At 33.7% G+C, this 7,270-nt stretch overlaps 1 long non-coding RNA gene across 7 annotated transcripts; it reads right to left on the reverse strand.

Moving 5' to 3' along the window:
- Positions 1 to 845: 845 nt before the first annotated feature.
- LOC113349314 lies at positions 846 to 4,079 on the reverse strand. Of its 7 annotated transcripts, XR_003360081.1 has the most exons (4): positions 3,861 to 4,079; positions 3,555 to 3,595; positions 2,537 to 3,447; positions 846 to 2,439 (listed from the first exon to the last, which is right to left on the reverse strand). It is a non-coding gene; the product is annotated as an uncharacterized LOC113349314 (long non-coding RNA). The 7 variants fall into 7 exon arrangements; XR_003360077.1 differs by having other exon boundaries at positions 2,537 to 3,595; XR_003360082.1 differs by lacking the exon at positions 3,861 to 4,079 and having other exon boundaries at positions 2,537 to 2,729; positions 3,061 to 3,846.
- Between the last annotated feature and the right edge of the window lie 3,191 nt (positions 4,080 to 7,270).

A 7,270-nucleotide genomic window follows, 5' to 3' on the forward strand; every position in this document is an offset into this window, starting at 1 on the left:
ATTAATTAGTGATAATCTTACTTAATTAGAGTTAAAAAAAATTACAGACTTTTTGTCTGCAATTTTTAGTCTAGCTTTTTTTTTTCTTTTGCCCAGATAGTATGAAAAATCGTCAAGGTATTAAAAAATTTCATTGACGACCCTCAACAGTCGTTAATGTTTAGATTGTTTAAGGGACGACTCTAAGCTGTCGAAGATTCATTAATGGCGGAAATGTACGACAGTTTTGGGTCGTCATAAAAATGATCAATTCCCTGACGACCCTTTGGAAGGGTCGTTACTGTTTTGGTTACGCATTTGACGACTTAAACAATCGTTAATGTTTTAGAAATGTCGTTATAGACTGTCGTTAATCTCTAAAAAGAGTCGTTAGTGTATGACAGTTTATAGTCGTTATTGTTTTGATCATGATGTATATGACGACCCTAAACTGTCGTTAATGTCGGTGAAGGGTCGTTAATAAGGATCGTTACTTGAAAAAAAAAATTAATCAAGGATAAAATAGTATATTCATCTTCCGATTTTTACACCCCTGAAAAATTTGGGGGGCAAACAAAATTCCATGGCCCCCAATTAGAAATTATGACCCCGATTAAACTAGGATAAAAAAAGTTGCACGCACATATGCGAAGTATTTCTATTTTTATTCTTATCATTTTAATGCTTGTTAATCCATAGTGTTGGTGCTTACAGCATCACCTACAAATAGTAGAAAAGCATAATAATCTTGAGGTTTTTCTAATTGGCAACATCCCTCGGATGGAGTTCATAGACACAAAGACACAAAGGAATACTCATCCCAATAAAATTAGTATTTTCCAAATTTTATTGTTAAGTGACGTAAACATAGTACCTAATTTTATTGGTAAGTGCAGAACCAAACATACATGTACATTACACCCCAAAGACTCCTCGGGTTTCACCCATGCCTCTCTGGACAACTCAATAAACCTTAAAAACGATATACTGACCATAACTATTTCATTTCTGAATCTGAAGAACAATAGAAGTAAAGACTTCCAGTGACAATTTCTTATCTGGTGGTATGTAGGACTACTTCTTTTTCCATTCGTTCATTCTTCCCAACCTCAACATTATCCTCTTGGGAGATTCCATTCCATCAGTTTCTATATCAGCTCATAAAAATTGTCCATTTAAATCCAACCCCAGTTAAGAGGCTAGGATATTTTCCTATCTTCGAGCATCCCACAATTTACATCGCCGCCAAACTTCTCAGACTTCTGGTAATACAGTCTTACAGACTCTATTATGTCTTGTACAACTATGCAATATTGAACAACTTCTGCAAAAGGTATTGCACCCAAAACAAATATTTGACATACAGAAACGTGTGAATGTCGTTTATATAGGTTTCAAACTTTCAAATTCTTTAAAGTAATAATCCTAATGATCTTTTATATTATGAGGATCAACAAAAATAGGGAAGAACCATGAAGCGATTTTGCTTCGAAGAGTAAACTAAAAACATGCATAGACATGTGTAGCGCAAATATCACTTGAAGAACGCCGTATTCGACACTCGACAGTACTCATATTGGGTTATGTGACATCTAAATTTAGGAAATAAAACAAATTGCAATGGTTTAATCAGTTGCAATAAAGTATGCCATGGACTGTATTTAGAAAAGTTAAGCCGATAGTGATTCCGTGAAACTGATGTAAAGGTATAATAATCCTTTGGTTAGTCTAGCATTTTTCAAGTACGTACAGACATAACAAAACTATAATGGGAAGAACAGTTAAAAATACATAATACCAAAAAAAATTGCCGAAAATCACCATTTCCTTGCTAAGATAAGTTCTTGTTAGAAAAGAACGTAAACCTAAACTGCGAAATCCAAAAAGGGTTACTCACCATTAACACTAAGCTTGCATCCACCCGTAACAGGTTGTACCACTTCCCAGCAAAGATCTTTAAGAGGAAGTAAAAAGTCACCGACCAACTTTGATAATTTTAAACAATGATGAGTAAACAATAGTTGTGCGAACAAAAATTTTAAATTCCACCTGCAGTTATAGAGACAACCCCTGCAGTTTTATTTTATGAGTAAACAATGACAAAATAGACAATGAAAGTTTTAGTAGTTTTATCAAATGTGTTCTAATTGGAGCAACTTCAGTTATAGAGACAACCCCTGCAGTTACCAACCCAAAAGCAAGTAGACGATTCAACCGAACATACATAAATTACCAAATACAAAACCCAATCCATTACCTTAGTAATCGAATATTGGCTCAAGGAAGAGAAAGAGCATGGGCGAATTACTTCTCGCATTTGCATTTTACTCAGTCAGCCATGCAACCCCTGTCCGATGGGATAACAGAGAAGTCAAGCAGAATATGGATCCCAACAAAAGTGACATCTGTAGTGTTACCAACTGCCTCGTTCTTAGAAAGGAATTTGAATTTCATGAAGATCTGCCGATGCAAGGAATACCCGTTAAAAGGTCTGAGCTTACTTTAAAAGTGCAGCAGTATTAAAAGAAAATAAAACTTGTATCACTTTTTAACATACCCAAAAACTTTAATTATTTTCACAAAGCATCCTTACAAAGTTCCACATGTTGTCCACCTCTGGCTGATTCAGTTGAATCCTGATTGTGGTTTACAATTGCGAACACCCAGGACTTGTTAAAAGCAATGGTAAACTAAACCCAATTAGCATGTATCTTTCATATCATTCTGCCCCAAACCCAATTAGCATGTATCTGTAAATAAACCTCGTATTAACAATTAAATGAATCACCGATAAAAAAAATTAAAAAAATAGATGAATCAACTTAGCAGGCCTTTATTTCGACGCAAAGACACTCAAGTTTGAATTACTGTGTGATTCAATATTACAGCTGGAATTTGCAGCAACTCAATCCTTGAGCCATTTCCCCACTACATGTATGTATAAAAATAAGAATCTATTTTTCTTTAAATCTGATACAATATTGAGACCTAAATAAGATTCAATTTAAAATGGTGCCCAGCACAATCAGTTTCTATGAAAAGTTTCGTTTCTCAAGCACCAGAGTAATTCATAACCCATACCTTGGCTTTAGAAAAAGTGTGAGAACGACCACGTCGCAGGGTTTTTGGATAAGCAAGTATGACAGACTGAACTGGAAAAATGAAGGATCACCATTGATGTCTCTGTAGGGATATCAAAACCCTATAAAGAGGTGAAATGATAAATCTACAACATTCTCCACAAAGAACATTATTCTCTTACCAAATTAACACTGAAAGAACAATTGCACAAACAACAACTTAAAAAAGGAAAACGAAAATGTAAACCGTAAAGAAGAAATCCTAACTGAATAATCTTCGGAAGATTACATTGTCGTCAGATCTTGATAGTTATACAATTTCAGCTCTTCCAAATACAATCAAACATCTTTCAGGCATTTATACAATCATGTTGGGCTCAATAGAACACTGCCAACGATGGAGTTCATATTAATTTGTTTGCATAATCTTTTTGGAAGAATTCTACTAAACACTAATTTGAGATGGTAAACTTACTGCAAGTGCAATTGACTTACCTATTGTGAGAGAACCAAACTTTCAATCAAATTCCCAAGACCTACAAAATTTAAATAAAAATCAATTACTTTAAGAAAAACATACATATATATGTGGACCTTTCTACTTTTGCATAATACATAATCTTAACTTAAAGTCCTCTTTCCATCTGGTGGTGCTCTATGTTCTCAAACTTAATTTGATGAAGGATTAAGGTAATCATTCAAAAAAAAATTATTTTTTGAGCAGTTAAAATGTTGTTTGGAGAACGCAAGGATTGACATCCAATATGAGGCATCTCTTTTGCTGATGAGTCCCATACTTACATAATGTTTATATCTACTTTGTTGCCACAGAGAACTTCGAAGATGGTCCTAGAAGGAATAGTTTTTTATCATTGACTAGATGAGTTCGAAGGCTGTTAGTCGAATGCCACAGTACAAATGTAACATATCTATATCTATAAGATGTGCTGCAAAGTTGGTCTGTTTGATAGTACAACTCTTTTGTTTGAACTTCTACAGGCGCTCCATGCAAGTTCTACTATTGTGTGCCGAAGAGAAAATCATTTCTTGAAAATTTCTCACCTACGACGTGTTCATTCCTAGTACTTCAATCTTCAAATATCATTTGATTTTTTTTTTTTGAAGCATTAAATATCATTTGATAAGTCACAAACATTTATAAAAGCATTGTTGCTATTGTTTGTGATAATATTACAAAAGCCAATAATCGGGACCAAACATTGTAAGCATCAATCATAAAGAAATTAAATAAATCTGTAAAAGCTTTCAATCAGGAAACATAATTAGGTTTTTGATGTTGTTATCAGTTTGTTTTGCATTCCAAAATTTTCAAAGATTCTACTCCTAGTTAAATAAATTGGTGTTGACATGTATATAAAACTAGTTATTAAAGTTTACATACAAACTTTTCGAAATGTAATTTATTCATTTTTGGTATTATTATAGTTACCACTAAATATGAGGGTGCAAATGTTTTTTCGACCTTCACTTTCGCAGTCTTATGGATATTTATCCCTATCCAATACAGAAATTTTTTTCAGTTATTCGATGGATCCTTTTTATTATGTTTCTCTCACGTGAGAGCATACATTGTGATAAGTTTATTGAAATTCATACACAAAGTAAAAGATATTATGATGTAATATTAGATTTTACCATGATTATTTTTTAAAATATTCTTTGTAATAGTGATGTAATAACACATATGCTTCTACCAAATATTCATAGAAAGAAGAAAAAACGACTTCATGTCATAACAAAAAACTTATAATCAAATGACAACATATATTATGTAGTGTAGCATTTTCCTTCCAAAATTTGAAAGTTACAAATTCATAATGAATATATAAAAAATGTAGGATCTTTGCAAATTTAAAATTGAAAGTAGGTTTGGGTTTATGAAAACGCGGGTAAATGATAGTTAATAGAATCAATAAATTTTTTTGTTGAATGTTCACTTTGTTACTGACTCGTCCTTAATCAGTGAAAGATGTGACATGTATGTTAGTCAGTTGTTTCATATATACTTGGAGTCGAACAAGTATATGCAGGCCAAATCAAGGAAGGTAAGAGCTAAAGTCAAGGTGATCCCAAATTGAAATATTGAGAATCTTTTAATTAAGATTTTTGATCATATGTTTTTGATTTTCCAGCAATCAAAACATATCTCTTAGAAAGTTATATTAGTTAAGTGCTAAACTAATATTAGATATTTTCTAATGAGAGATTTCGAAATTACAGGTTGGATATTAGTTGGAAATATGAAAACCGAAATTAGGTACTTATTGCATATCTTGAGAATATTTTCGGTTTTTGAATTTCCTTATTGTCCAAACAACATTGGTCTATAAATAGTTGAATTTGCATTTCTTGCAAACTATCCTAAGAGCCAGGCAAACTTCATTTGTGTTGTGAAAAAGTGGGGGTACAACAACCACACCCAATATTTCGCTTAGCAATCTGTATGGACAAACTCCAATATACTTTCTAGAGAATCAACTAGACAGTCAGACTCAATCTAGATAAAAAGTATATCAAAGAGTTTATATCTCAATCTCTCGATTTGATATATATTCAAGCAAATAGAAATCTGCGAGTCTTTGTCAAATACTAGAGAGATAAAATGGTTAGAATGTACATGTGATCTATGACGACTTCTAGGAAGAGATCCATGTTTATAAGACTTTTGGTTTTCTGTGGGTATTTGGTTCACCGTGGTAGTCGATTGACTATTTGTTCCATTGACAGTTGATAGAAGCAAATTACGGAGTTTAGAAATTTGTTTCTTTCTTTCAAAATAATGGTTAGCATAGTGATTTCCTTTTCCACAGAAGGTACGGGTTCGTGGAGTTGAAGAAACAACATGCACTTGTTTAAACTTCGTAGCCACCGGAGAAGATTGTAAGTTATGAAAACTTTTCTTGACACAATCTTCATCTAGAGAAAATTTCATTCTGTACAGTAACTCATGAGAATTTTTTTGTGCAGAAGAATTTTTCATTAAGACAGAGTTTTCTTTTTCCAAGGATTTGCACTGTCTATGGGCTAGAGAAAGTGAGACTCCAAGTTTCTCTTTCTCCACACGAAGTCTGTCTAGATCAGATGAATGCGTCTTGATCAAACAATTTTCTCTAATTGAGCCTTGTTTGACCAGCTTTTCAAGATCACAAATCTTTTCATGCTGTATATTGTTTTCTTGAAGAAGTTTCTCAATTCCCTTAGAGAATGACCCTATACGTTGTAGAGTACTTGTTCACGATCAATAGACTTTTCAAATTCATCAATGAGTTTACCATGATCCTGTAGATCAATACACTCAGTAGAATTTTTTGAAATTCTGGTGAGCTCCATTTCAGGAATAACCATTATATCCAATATCTCATTGGAGGAAGAATGATTCACACAAGATGAGACATTCTTCTTACCTCGGGATTCGGAAGAATCATCTAAGAAGTAACCCTTTGAGGTATTTCCGAGACACTTGACAAAGTTGACAGCTTTAGGAGGCATTTTGGTATGCGTATGAGATTCTGTCCACAGAGTCAGATCGCTACAAACACAGACTGATAAGGTCTTTAACGTGTTTGCCTCCTCTGATACCAATTGAAAAAGCGTGGGTCTAACAACACCACCCAATATTTCGCTTAGCAATCTGTATGGACTAACTCCGAAATACTTTGCTAGAGAATCAACTAGACAGTCAGACTCAATCTAGATAAAAGTATCTCAAGGAGTTAATATCTCTCTCTTGATTTGATTTCTACTCAAGTTAAAATCAATAGCGAGTCTTTATCAAATACAAGGAATAACTTGGACGGCACCAAAGACCAATGTCCAAGGATCAATTAATATCAATCAACAACCAAAGGTTGGATTTCCAATTGATGATCACGGACGCACAACCTGTATTATTTCTATTATATAAAATATAATGCGGAAAAGAAATAACACAGACACCAGAAGTTTTGTTAACGAGGAAACCGCAAATGTAGAAAAATCCCGGGACCTAGTCCAGATTGAATACACACTGTATTAAGCCGCTACAGACACTAGCCTACTGCAAACTAACTTCGCACTGATATATAGTTGAACCCCTACCAATCTCCCACTGATACAAGGTACAGTTGTACTCCTACGCCTCTGATCTCAGTAGGACACTGCGTACTTGATTCCCTTAGCTGATCTCACCCACAACTAAAAGTTGATGCAAC

This window comes from Papaver somniferum, chromosome 2 (assembly GCF_003573695.1).
Source record: "Papaver somniferum cultivar HN1 chromosome 2, ASM357369v1, whole genome shotgun sequence".
In the NCBI taxonomy this organism is placed as follows: Eukaryota; Viridiplantae; Streptophyta; class Magnoliopsida; order Ranunculales; family Papaveraceae; genus Papaver; species Papaver somniferum.